General features: G+C 43.5%; 1 protein-coding gene across 3 annotated transcripts in view; it reads left to right on the top strand.

The window, feature by feature from the left end:
- Positions 1–12,581, top strand: part of LOC147710550 (discoidin domain-containing receptor 2-like) — a 369,004-nt gene that overhangs the window by 97,411 nt on the left and 259,012 nt on the right. For 2 of the 3 annotated variants that reach the window (XM_086921220.1, XM_086921217.1), the window contains exon 2: positions 8,270–8,378. The exons of the other annotated variant lie outside the window; for it this stretch is intronic. The gene's annotated coding sequence lies outside the window, so the exon portion shown is untranslated. The remainder of the gene's footprint in view (positions 1–8,269; positions 8,379–12,581) is intronic. 3 annotated transcript variants of the gene reach the window in all.

Below are 12,581 nucleotides of genomic sequence, written 5' to 3'. Positions count from 1 at the left end.
GATAACCCCGATCTTCAATGTTTTCCTGTAAGGCGATAGTCTGGTTTGTGAAGGAAATTGGCCCCTTCACCTCATCTAGGAAGATGACCTTTCAGTCCTGTCCTTCTAAAAAATTACTTTCTTCTGAATTGCGGTAAGAAAAGAGAGTCGTTCTCCAGGTGTAGAAATGAGGCGTGTACACCCTCTTTTGTAGTAAGATGACTCCTTCAGCCCCTCATACAGACGTTTAATACAGTGGCCACCTTGACCTTCACTAACCTCTCTCTTCCTCCCCGTTCTGAGGGCGCTGCTTGGATGTCAGTAAGCACATGCTGCGTTCTTTGTTGGGAGCAAAATACAAACGACTAAATTGCCGGCCTGGAATGTGCGCTTTTGCTCTCATCTGAGACAGATCTGCCAGGGGATAATCCTTGACAAATGGGCGAAAGCCCTTTCCGGAAGTCAAGGTTTCTTCCTGAGGCCTAGGTCCTGGACAGATGTTTGTAAGGCCAGATGTGCGTTATGAGCAGCTCAATATTTGAGCCTCGTAGCGTGCGAGTAATGTATAGTGCAGGTCAAGGCACACAGTCGGTCACTGAGACTTGAATCCATGTGTAGGAGTCAAAGTATTTGTTGCTGACTTGAAAATCTACATCCATTTCTAGCCTAAGCTATGGCTGGCTGGGGAAAAATGTCCCACGTTTAGGCCGGGATTTAGAAAGTGCCTACGTCAAGTTTGGGTTCAGGAAAGTGTGCCACACCAAGGTTCAGAAAGTGTCCGTGTCAAAGATGGTTTCTTGAAAGTGCGTCACAACAAGGCTGACGTCCAGAAGGTTCAAATGTCATGTCTTGGTTTTGCAAACTGTGAGACATCAAATCTGGGGTCTAGAAAGTGCCTAGGGCAGTAATGGATTCAAAACTATGGTTCTCTTTACAGTCCTACCCGCGACCCATTACCATCCTTCTCTTTATCTTGTCACCTTCCTCCTTGACACTTTTTAGGTTGAGCCTATCAAACTCCACAAGCTACCTGGTTGAGAAAGACAAATTGTGGGTGTACAGCCCTCCCACTGCTGATCATTGTTTGGCTTTACTGTCACTCTTGCTTGCTTTCTATTGGATGGCTTTCCTTGTTATACCTTCTTCATCTTGTGTTTGTCCCTTCCATGGAACAAAGCTTCTTCAAGAGCTGCTTGATTAGCTGGCTTCTTATGCTTCCTCTGCTCGCTTTAGGGAACTACTTTCGTCTTTTGAGCATATGTGTTTTCCAGCTGTCTCTTTTGTGTTTTTTCCCCTCCTTCCCACATTACTCTCTTTCTCTCTCACCCATGTGATTCTCCCACCGCTCGCGTTCCACATTGCTCTCTTTCACCCATGTTCTTTCCCTTGTGTTGCTTCTTCCCTCACCCGCCATGTTTGTTTCAGGTCCCCCTGCGTCGCCTTGTTGCTTAACTTCACCCTACGCCTGCCGTGTTGCCCACTTCACAGCCCGCGTCTGTGTTGCTTTATCTCACACCCCCTCCCGGAACCTGTTCATGCATTAAAAACATGTTTTAAAGTTCCTTTGCACTATGTTTGAAAAGAGCACTTTTTTTTTAATTTTACTGATCCAAAGTGATGCAGTCTGTTTTATGTATCTTGCTGTACTGCAGCCGCTGTGCTGTCCAGCATGCCAAAAAACATTGGCAAAGCCGATGGGTCTCATATTATTCCATCTCATGATTCCTGCTGTGCCCAGTGAAAATCCCCATCAGATGCCTTTTCTAGTCAGGTGCCTATTTGCAAGAAAGCATGGGCAAGGAGTCCGTCATCCTCTAGGTGACGTGGTACAGACAGAAAGTTCTAATAGCCAAAAGCAACACATTTCACTGGAGTTAATTAAGAACCCGTGCAGAAAGAGTTGAAGCAGAGTGCAAAACAATTGAAACCTGTTGGGAGATGGGACACCTGGTGGTCTGCTGGACTAAGGGACAATGTCCAGTATGTGTCCTGGCAGCCCCCGCAGCCCAGGTGCCTATCATAGATCAGTATGAGCTAGAACAATGCCAGTTTTTATTTTTTTGGGGCTTAATGCTCAGTTTTCTCTTTATGTTCACAACACATATACTGTGCTGTGAACATTTAATCTGTTTTCTCCATTCTTTGTTATGGAACCAGCAACACCCATGCAAAAGATCTATTGCATAAGTATACTTTTATGTAACCAGGCTTCAGGCTTGAAAGGAATCTTCTGAACAGACTTTGCATTCCAATGTCAGGAAGGAAATTGAAGGGATTGAATGAAGTGAATGTTTTGCTCCCAGGCATCTAGTAGTGGCAAGCATGTGACATTCTTGTGAGGCTGAGGTTCTCTGTTACTACCACTAAAGTAACCATAGAGTTGTGAGTGTGACTGCAAGGAAGTAAGATTAAAATTTACGAGGAAAAGCTAGAGACCTGTCTGACGCGTTGATTCAGGGGTGTACAACTTTGAAATGAAATGAATTTGTACTTGTAAAGTGCACTTATGCCCCAACCGGGGTTTCCTGGCGCTGTACGCATACCACTGTGGAACCCTTCCTGGCTTTTCCCTGTGAAATGTCCACTCCTGGGCACCCCCCCAAGGTGAAGCCAGGCATCCCAGCGCTGTTGGGGCGTTGTTTTGTTTGTTTGTTTGTTTGTTTTGCAAAGTCCACTTGGAGGTATCTGACTTGAGAGTCAGGCAAGGCAGAAGCCGGAGACTGGCTAAAGATGCAAGACTGGTTCAAGGATGCAAGTCTGCCTGAGGATCTTTTCTGCATGAATCAATCTGCTGTGGGCAAAACATTTGTGCCCTCAGATTTCTAGAAATATTTGTATGTGAAGTTCACGTGAAGCAAACAATAGGAGGGTTAAAAGCACAGTACAGTCTCCCGGGGGTACTAGTCGCACTGTGTCTAGTTCTGTGTCAACGTCTGCCTGGGAAAAATAAGTGCTGGTGCCCAAAAATAAGTGCAGGTGGGTTCCACCAGCTCTAATAGAGCACTGGTCGGGCACTCTTGCTGTGTCTGCATACAAGACACTGGAATAGTGACCTTAAGTGTCTGCATGTAACTGAATGAGTGACTTCGGAGCCAGTTCTCCAAGATGGGGTACATGTTTGCATGGGAGTGATTATGACACTGATCCTCATTGTTGACTTAGGGCATGCAGGGTTCATTTTCTCTTTTTCGTGCAGAATTTCATTGGTGCCTTTGCAGGGTGCAGAGATTTGGTTTTTGTGAATTAGAACCTTTTTACTCTGGCTCCGAGCCTCTAGGGAAATTATGAATTGTACATCTATAAATTTGTTATCCAAATAAAGCACATAAAGTGTGCACAAGTCCAGCTAGAATTCAATACAACATATGTGGACTGCGTGAGGTAGAATTTAATTCAAAGTCAAATCTATCAAACCTAATCCCAAGTGATGAATATATTCCTGAAGATCTCTCCTTGAGTGGAGCCTTTGGGTTTGTGTGATCGTGGGGGTAGTGCATGATCTTTCGTCTGTGGATCAAGGGCTGGTGAGTAAAATAGTCGTAAACCAGTTTCCTTTCATTTAGCACCAAGTACCTTTTTACAAATTTAGTTTTCCACTAAATAAATCCAAAATCTACTTTCAACACTGTATTAGATTTTTCATTACACATTGAAAATAAGTTTGATTGAGAGTTCAATAAATTTCACAGGCTAAGTTCCACAAATAGGCTTTTATTTATAATTAGAACTGTTCACAGAGAATTACTCTTTACCTACCCAGTGAAGAACAATTATTTATAACAGTTAATAATAGGGGCATACTTTTTTCTTAATATCCAATATATCTCACTTTTTGTATCTTTACGCATACATTAGGGGTTACTTCGCCATTATATAAAAGCAAGTTCTCCTCCATGACCAGTCACTTGTGTGTGCCACGTGACAGTTTGATGCTTTTAAACTCCAATTCAGCCTGAAGACAATAGGATTCTCTGGAGTCATACACCATAGTTCCCTCGTATAGGTAGTGTAACTGCACATTGCATCCCAAATATAGGTTTTAACTTCCATTGGGTGATGTGATTTTCTGTGCAAAGTTACCGTGGCCTTACAGGAAAGTTAAATAACCAGGTGGGTGTAAACACATGAACATTATGAGTTTATGGATCTAGCACATGCATTGTGGCACTGAATGGTGTTGTGCAGTGCACAGAGTCATAATAACAGCAAAGAATGTGGCCCATAAACGGTGAATAATCATAAGAGACCATGCAGGAAAAACACATTTCCCAACACACAATAATATGAAATGTTGCAGAAGAAAAAAATCATCATTCGTTTCAAGGTAGCCGAGAGTTGCTCGCCCACCCTGTTCACGTCACTCTGACTGCTCAGCCCTCTTCTCCGAGGAGCCCTCGCTCACCCACATACCCTCCTTACCGACCATGTGATCCTCTAACCTGCATGTGTTAGTGTTTGCTCACTGTTTGAACATCATCCCCCCATCGTGCAACTTATGCTCTCCCTGTCCTCACCTCACGGCCTCTGCACTCACCTCACCCAAACTCTGCTTCCCTTGCTCACAATGTGCTCAGCTCATTCACCAGGACTTCCCCTTACCCCCTTCTGTGCGTGCTTCACCCACCATGTGCCCACCTATCCCTCCCACAGTTCCGTCACCCACCAGGAACACAGCTCTTCATAATTGCACTTGCCTCGTCCATCATATACTCACTTAATGCACCCTGGCTCAACCACCATGCTCACCTTACTCAGCCTGCGCTCATCTAACCATCTTGTGCTCAACATGCCCACCATATGCATGCCTTACACAACCTTCTCTTGGCATTGTTGGAGTGCTTACCTTACCCACCCTGTGCTCACCTCGGGCAACCTGTGTTTACCTGCTTCACCCCGCACTCGAATCACCCCCCCTCCATATTTCACTCTTTTCGTCTTGCAGTTGCTTTGTCTGTTTTGTACACTTTGCACCTACTTGTATACTTGCACCATCTACACAAGGACACGTCTAAACCACCATGCCTCACCTTATGTGCACAATGCTTATGGCCCATGCTCGCCTCTTTAATTTGCACATGTGTGGATCTCACCCACTATGTTCCCATCCTTTACCAACCGTAATCTCACCCTGTGGTCACCTCAGTTACCCTGTGCTCTCCTCTATTATCCTATTACTTTCCTTTATTATCCTAGGCTTCTCTCAATCCCATTGGGCAACTTACCTTCCCTGCACTCACTTCAGACACTCTAACCTTTTCTCTGCCTCTCTTCTGTCACCTCACTAATAATGTGCTTTCTGCAACCCCCTGCTAGCGCCCATGCCACCCTGCTTTCGGCCCAGCCACTCTTCTAACTCCCCAGTCACCTTCCTTACGCCTCCGCCAACTTCTATTGACCATAACCACCCTGTGCTGAGCCACTCTGCATGCATCTTAGTGTTTCACAGTATGTAATCTCCTTTCTCAACTCATACTCCCCTCACAATTCCCTTTTCACCTCATCCGCCCTGCAGTCGCCTCAGGCATCCTGCATTCATTCACCTCAGGAACCCCTGTGCCAACCTCAGTCACCCTGTGGCCACTACACCATCCCTAAGTTGACCTCAGCCTCCATGGACACACTTCACCCATGCTGTGTACCTTTCACAATAGGTGACCTCCATTCTCATCCTATACTTTCGTCAGCCTCCCTTTCCACCTCAGCCTCCCTTCTCGCCTCACAGGGAATCCTGTGCTCGTCTCAGCCACTGTCTGCTCATCTTAGGCACCCTGCCCCCTTCTCAGTCTTGCTGCGAACACCTTGGCCATAATGCACACCCTTCACATCAGGTGCTCTCCTTTCTTACCCCAAACTGCCTTCAGAGCGCCCTTTTCACCATAACCTCCCTGTGCTCACCTGAGACCCCCTGCGCTTGTCTTCTGGAACCCTGTGCCCACCTTTGCCGCTCTTTGCTAATCTCGCCCTCCCTGATTCAGATACAGCAACCATGGCCGCTCCCCCCAGTCCCCGTGCACACACCTCCTACCAGAGACTACCATTTCGCATCGCTTACTCCTCTAAAAATTCCTTTCAATCCCCCCTGCACTGCTGAGTCAGTAACTGTTTAACTCATAAACCTCTTTAAAAAGTTACTGCTGCCTCAACTTTTTAGGTCTGGATTTTGACAGCTCAGCTGTTGACCGACCTATTGCTTACAATGTACAGAGAGAGGGCTTTGGATGCGACTCTTTCAACCATTGTCTTTCCTCTGTTATTCTCTTTCAGCCATTGACTTGACACATTGTCAATCTCTTCTGGGCTGGGAAGTGGAGTATTCATCTTTCACCCAAAGCTGTTTTCGTGATTCATTCCACTCAATGCAGTCCTTGCAATGAACATGACGAGGGATTACATTACTGCTATAGCCCTCCCTGTCTGCTTGCTCTCTCCAATGTGTCTCGCTCTAACGTGCTAACCCTGCTTGCATTAGAACATTAAACTTGCCAATGCTAGCATGTAAATGATCAAACGTCACTCACCTTCTCAGCCAAGCATTTATCATAAATTCACCATTTTACTAGATTTATACTTGCCTTATGTTTTGTTTGGAAAATGTTTCAAGTGTCTGTGAAGGAAACCACTAACTCCAAGACAACATGTCATCTCATTGGTATCAGTCAGAGGTAAAATCCAAATATTGTATCTTCCAATATTCGAACAGAAAAGAAGTGCCCAATCCAGAGGATCGTTACAGTTGTTGTCTGGTGTGTCGCCCTTCCACGGAGGCCCCTGAGGTCTGGAGGGCTGACAGTACTCAGACAAGGGCTGTTGTTGTCAAAGGATGATTTGTGTTTCAACATAGGACTCTGTTTACCTGAAAGAGTAGCAAATCTGTTGTTCGTTATTTTGGTCTTTTCATTTGTTCTCAGAAGTACAACTGAAAAGCTGCTCCAGGTGCGGGTTTACTGGTGTCCTTCTGGGGCTGTCATTTGACTTTTCCGGGAGGTCTCTATCCCCCTTGTGTGGAGAGCTCCAGAGCAGAGATGTCCATATAGAGAAATGGAACCAGTTGAGCAAAGAATCTTTTCTACCCCTTGGAGAAAGCTCTTGCAAATACAAAATGTGGGAGTGGTCTGTTACCATTCCTATTCTGGAAGCAGAGTGACCACAGTCTTTGGCTGCAGTAAATATCTGACCATATCCAGGGTGGAAAAGGGTTGGATTGAAGTTTTTTATGCCCACAAATGTACGTTTAAAGGCATTCATGAACTTCCGGTGTCTAGCATGGCCATTTCCCATTTCCCTTGAGTAAGATTTACCGCTATGGATTACCCCACACTCGTGATGGAGAAATTCACACTGTAAATGCATTTAGGCCTGTCAGTAATCTCTTTTTGAATTCCTTGCAGACTGACTGAATATACCTTTGTGAATAGGTCCCAGGGAAGTTAATTGAATGAGTTGGTTTATTATAACCCATAAGAACAGAATAGAAAGTCGTTTATCTGAAGCCTAGGCCCAGCTGTGTAAGGATCAAGTCTTACAAGGCAAATATGTAATTTTCTTCAGGGGACAGGGTCAGTAATAGTAATAGTGGAGATCCAGCTATCCACGGGAGTTTGTCCTAATTTGATTTGGCGGCTCATTCATTTGGAGTCCTTTGGAACATTGTCTAAAGCTTCGATCGCAGATATAGCCAAGACAAGGTTTTAGTATCTATGTGTTTTCCAACATTTGTAATTCCTTCACCTTGATACATTATATGATTAGGACATGATTTATTGCAGATGCCTTTGAGATACCGATGCCTACATGCAAAGGAAGAATGGGGACCATACTCTTGGCTCCAAGTAGTGTTGGGCGCAGACTGCAACTTGCTTTCCAACTTCAAGCATTTTACTCCGGCTTTTACGTTTTCAGATCCAGTTTAAGGTTGGTGCTAAGATGGATTTGGCTGTTCCTTTTCCAAGTCCAAAATGGGGCATACAGTAGCAAAATGAACTCTCCCGAGATGCATGGGCTTTCCTACTAGTGTAGTGATTGATCCTGCATCCAGGTGTAAGGATGTATGTATCCCTAAAGGTTGGAGCTACCGGTAGTGTGTATAGATGCTGTAGTTTACCCAGGCATCTGCCGGCATGATGTTTATATCCTTCTCCTCTGTGTTATATCCGGGTTTGTTTGACTGCAAATGATCTATTTCTGTTGCGTGGGCACGATTTCAACATAGTGATGCTGATAATGGTGTGGGAACAAAATTTACAATAGAACAGGATCGTTGGATGATTTAAGTGTTTCTTCTTGCTTTCAGCCTTTCTTTCATGGATATGATTGGTGTTTGAGAAGGAAGGCGAGCCAGAGTGATTGCAAAATCAGGTGCTGTGCTGAATCAGATCATCTGTCATTGGTGAGGCCAGCAGGTAAGTTCTGGACATCTCTGCATGCAGCCTGCTTTATCATAGCATTTAGTGGGTTGGTTCACGCTTGTACCCACAGGCAAGGATAGTGAACCTCTTACACGAGTCCTTGCTTTCTGGAACATTGTTGGGCACGGCAAGAGCATGGTCAAGAGTTCATCTTGTCTTTCTCGTGTCCACTCACAGCCTTGTTCTAGCTTGGAGTGTTGTGTTTGCCATCCTACCAGCATCATTTTTTGTCTATTTTTGAAGGTTTGGCACTGATGCAACCAAACCAACTCATCCAAACCCAAGAGCCATATTTATTGGTGGCCCATCTTTGTGTTGCAAGTTGTGCACCATTGTTCTGTGCTCTGAGTTTGTAACATTATTTTTACTACTATTCCCATGTGAGTGTGCTCAATGCAGACTGAGACCCAAGGTCGTTGGTTCCCCACTTCCTTTCTTGTTGTGGATTTGTTTGATCTGGTTTGCTCGCCCAAGATAGGCCTGAATGTGTGTAGGAAAACATGTTGCACACCCTTCTGAAAGACGTTTGACTCTCAACAGTAGTGAAACCCTTAAAATGAGGGGTGCAATCACTCCACTTAATTCACGAGACTGCACAACCTTATTTTTGCACTTAATCCGTCTTCGGTATACCTGTTATTTGGCAATCAGTATTAGAGCGCTATTTTGCCGTCCGAGGTTTCGTTCAGGCAGTGTTTATTGACGGATTTGCAGACAGTAACCAACTTCACCACCTCACAGTGAGAAAAGGGCGTTGCAATCACTCACTCTCACCCTGCCCCTCTCCCATACTACAAGCATGGCTGGCCTGATTGACTGTCGCTCCCTCTCGGGTCCAAAAGGACTGATTTCAGCCACTTGACTGGGAGTCATAATTAGTTCAGATGCAGCAAGTTAAAATGTGCCGAAGTCTCATGGGTTTCGTCAACGCACCTTCAGGTTTGCAAGTCGAAGTTCTACCACGTCAACAAAACTTGTTCTGAAGTCAATGGTAGTACATCCAATCTTCAGGTACATAGGCTACATTAAGTTACAGCCATATACACGATGCTGCCATTCCATTAAAATGGCCTCATACGCGCAGTCAAATTTGTGTACTTCTATATATTAATTTGTCAAAATATTTGTATAGTACATATGTCATAAATGTAACGTGATAGCACTGTCTTGAATGTGCATATCCACGTGTCCCCTTGTTTTGCTTATGGACTGAGTTTGAGTCATAATACGATAATATGTTGCACCCTCATACATGCCATGTTATGTTTGTTAGAGGCAGTTGTATAGTATTTATTCTGAGCTTGTTATGGCCTTGTAGGGCTAACTGCAGTCTAAGTGCCCTCCAAAGATGTCTGGTTGATCCTACTGCACCTCCAGGTTCACTGGAGGTAGAAAAAAAGTACAATGATATCTCCCTTAATATGAAATTATGACGTAGAAGTAGGACATTTTTTTAGGACATAGTTGTGGGATGAGAGTAGCAAACAGCACGGGTTTTGTCATTGCTGTTTCGATGAAGATTGTGTGTAACTCTTCGGTGCACTTGCTGTGTTGGCTGTGTTTCTCCAGCATACATTTTGATTCAATGCCAATGATGATTTGATCCACTGTGTCTGCAAGGCATTGTTATTACGTTTCGCATGCAGAAGCTCAGTCGTGTTATAATCCGTTCCTTATCTGTTGACAATGATGGGTCTATGAGCCTTGAGTTAGGCCATTTGGAGGAGAACCAAAGGAGTTTTACGTTTTGTGTGGGCTAAGAATTTTGCAGAGGTTGCTAGCTGCTATGGTCTTATGATGCACAACTGTGTCTGAGTTGTTTTTTTCCCAAATTTCTAAAATGAAGAATAGCAAAGTCTCTGCCTATAAAGCTCACCTTTTCTATGTAAGTCTATATAGGATTTATCTAATTAAGAGAGAGCTGAAATGTGGTTCTCTGGAGTTTAGGAATCAGTGAAAAAGTGACTGTGACTATGACCCAGGATGTTTGTGGGTTTCTCAGTCATCTGAGCGTTAGGCAGTCAAGTCAGCAATTACTTCTTTTGCATAATAACAAGAAGGGACTTTGGGCCCAAACATTCAGGTCCTATGTGACATTGCTTATTATAATAAAAGAGTAGGACACCTCTTTGAACTTGAAAAGATATGTCAGTTGAGGTTGAGGTATCCACCTGGAAAGTTAGCTACAAACTTTTGGGTAGGTATTAAATTACTAATTGAAGATTTGAAGAGATACATTTAGGGACAGATAATCAAAGATGCTGTAATCTGGGTATGCTGCAGGAACTCAGTTGTAATGAACGAGGGCTTCGCTGCCATCCCTCTGCTTTCTTCTCTTTCCTTGCTGTTATATTAGATTACTTAATTGGATGTTATGAGATCTATAGTGCTAGGAGTGGGCCAGTCGATCCGTCTATAAACCAGGTTAGAGGATGGGAAAAATGTCCTCATGCACGTCTTGAATTATAATAGAACTCTTTGATCCAGGAGGAAGTTTCACTGCTACGAGGAATAGCTTCCTAGGTTAAAATATTCTTCATTATTGCATTTAGAACTCAGGATCTCAGTAACTTAAGAGTGGTGAGCGAAGCTGCCCATCGTAAGGACGCTTTACTTGATACCCGGAGAATTGAAGTTTTACTCCCCGACCTTAAATTCCATTTAACAGATGACATTTTTTTCTTAATTTTCGAACCAGTCTCATCTTTCCTTCTGCTTGTGCTAAAGAAAGAGTCCCTATAAAGGACGTTATCAGAAATTCACATATATATATATTTTTTAAATTTATTTTGAAAGTTTTATAGAGAGCGAACAAGATCCTTGCGGATATCAGAGTGCTTTACACACAGATGGGATTATCAGACTAAGGACTAATAATTAAACAAGTCATTTAGTGCAAAGATGAGCAAAACGGTTAAACAAATGGTGTGTTAATTGAAGATCATTAACACTTTACAGCAACATTGACTGGACAAAAGCACTGTTGACTGCCACACTGAATGCATACTACAATTACTGTCACCGCTAAACCACTCTCCTAACTGTCCCAAGACATCTTTGTCATTTTACCTTGCTGCACAGGTGCTCGCTGTGAATAAACTTTGATACGTGATGGTTTTCTGGAAATGCAATGGCCTGTGGAGATGGATGATGCATTGTACGCATCAAATAATGCACTAAATTCTGTCACCAAAGGAGTTTTATGAAACTAGAATCTCACTTATTGCAGATGAGATACTGTTGATGCTGCCAATACCTAGCAGTGACTTGGGTATCCAGAGAGTTGATACTCAACTCATCAATGTGCTAGAATTTAATAGGCAGTCTTGAACGTGAGCAAAGGCTGTAGAGACCATGTATTGCATTGCAGATCCAGGCAAAAAAATGATTACATTGTTATTATGATGTCCTTTAGTGAACGTAAATAGGAGCGATAGCCAATGGTAAATTCGAGAGTGGAAGAAAACAGTGCCATCCAAGACCAATAAACACTAAATTCAAGACCGATAAGTGCCCAAGCTGTCTGGAAGTTGTGAAATTCCATCTGGAGCTGGAATTTCGAGATACCCATGGCTCCTTTTAAAGTTGGAAAAACAGGATGTAACTTTAATAAACTGAATAATTGCCTGAAATGACCATTTCCTTGCACTTTTCAAATCCACTCCATTGAGTCGTTTCCTGCAGGCATTCAGATGGACCACAGCACCATTTCCGCAAAGCCTCGTGGCGTGTCCCGCCTGTGAGATCACAGGTCTGCGGCACGCTTGAACACTATTCATTCAGTACTGTAGAGACAGATAATGCTTATGATACAAAGATGGTTTTAGGATTTCTCTGTATCAAAGGCTATGTAATGGATCTTGTGTAAAAAGAAGAACTTTAACAAGATGTCTACCTTTTCAGTTTACAATAAACATATGCCTTTCCCAGGTCACTAAGTGCCACACAATCTCTTTCTCGATCTAGAGGCAAGCAGGTAAATTTCTCTGGACCCAGATGAACTTGAACACCAATACTTTCCAGATTGTGGACAATTTAGCCATTTTGTGCCCATTGGAGAGGTGGTTTTCATACTTGTCCGATTCGATAATTTTATTAATAGAAGCTATGACTCATGCTTGTGACTTAGACTATCAATTAATACTCGTGTAGTGTTGGAGAGGACAGAAGCCTCCCCACTGCATGAGTAATGTCAAT

This window comes from Lissotriton vulgaris, chromosome 5 (genome assembly GCF_964263255.1).
Source record: "Lissotriton vulgaris chromosome 5, aLisVul1.2, whole genome shotgun sequence".
Lineage (NCBI taxonomy): Eukaryota > Metazoa > Chordata > Amphibia > Caudata > Salamandridae > Lissotriton > Lissotriton vulgaris.
The sequence above is the reverse complement of the archived record's forward strand: the minus strand, read 5'-3'. Positions and strand labels throughout refer to the sequence as shown.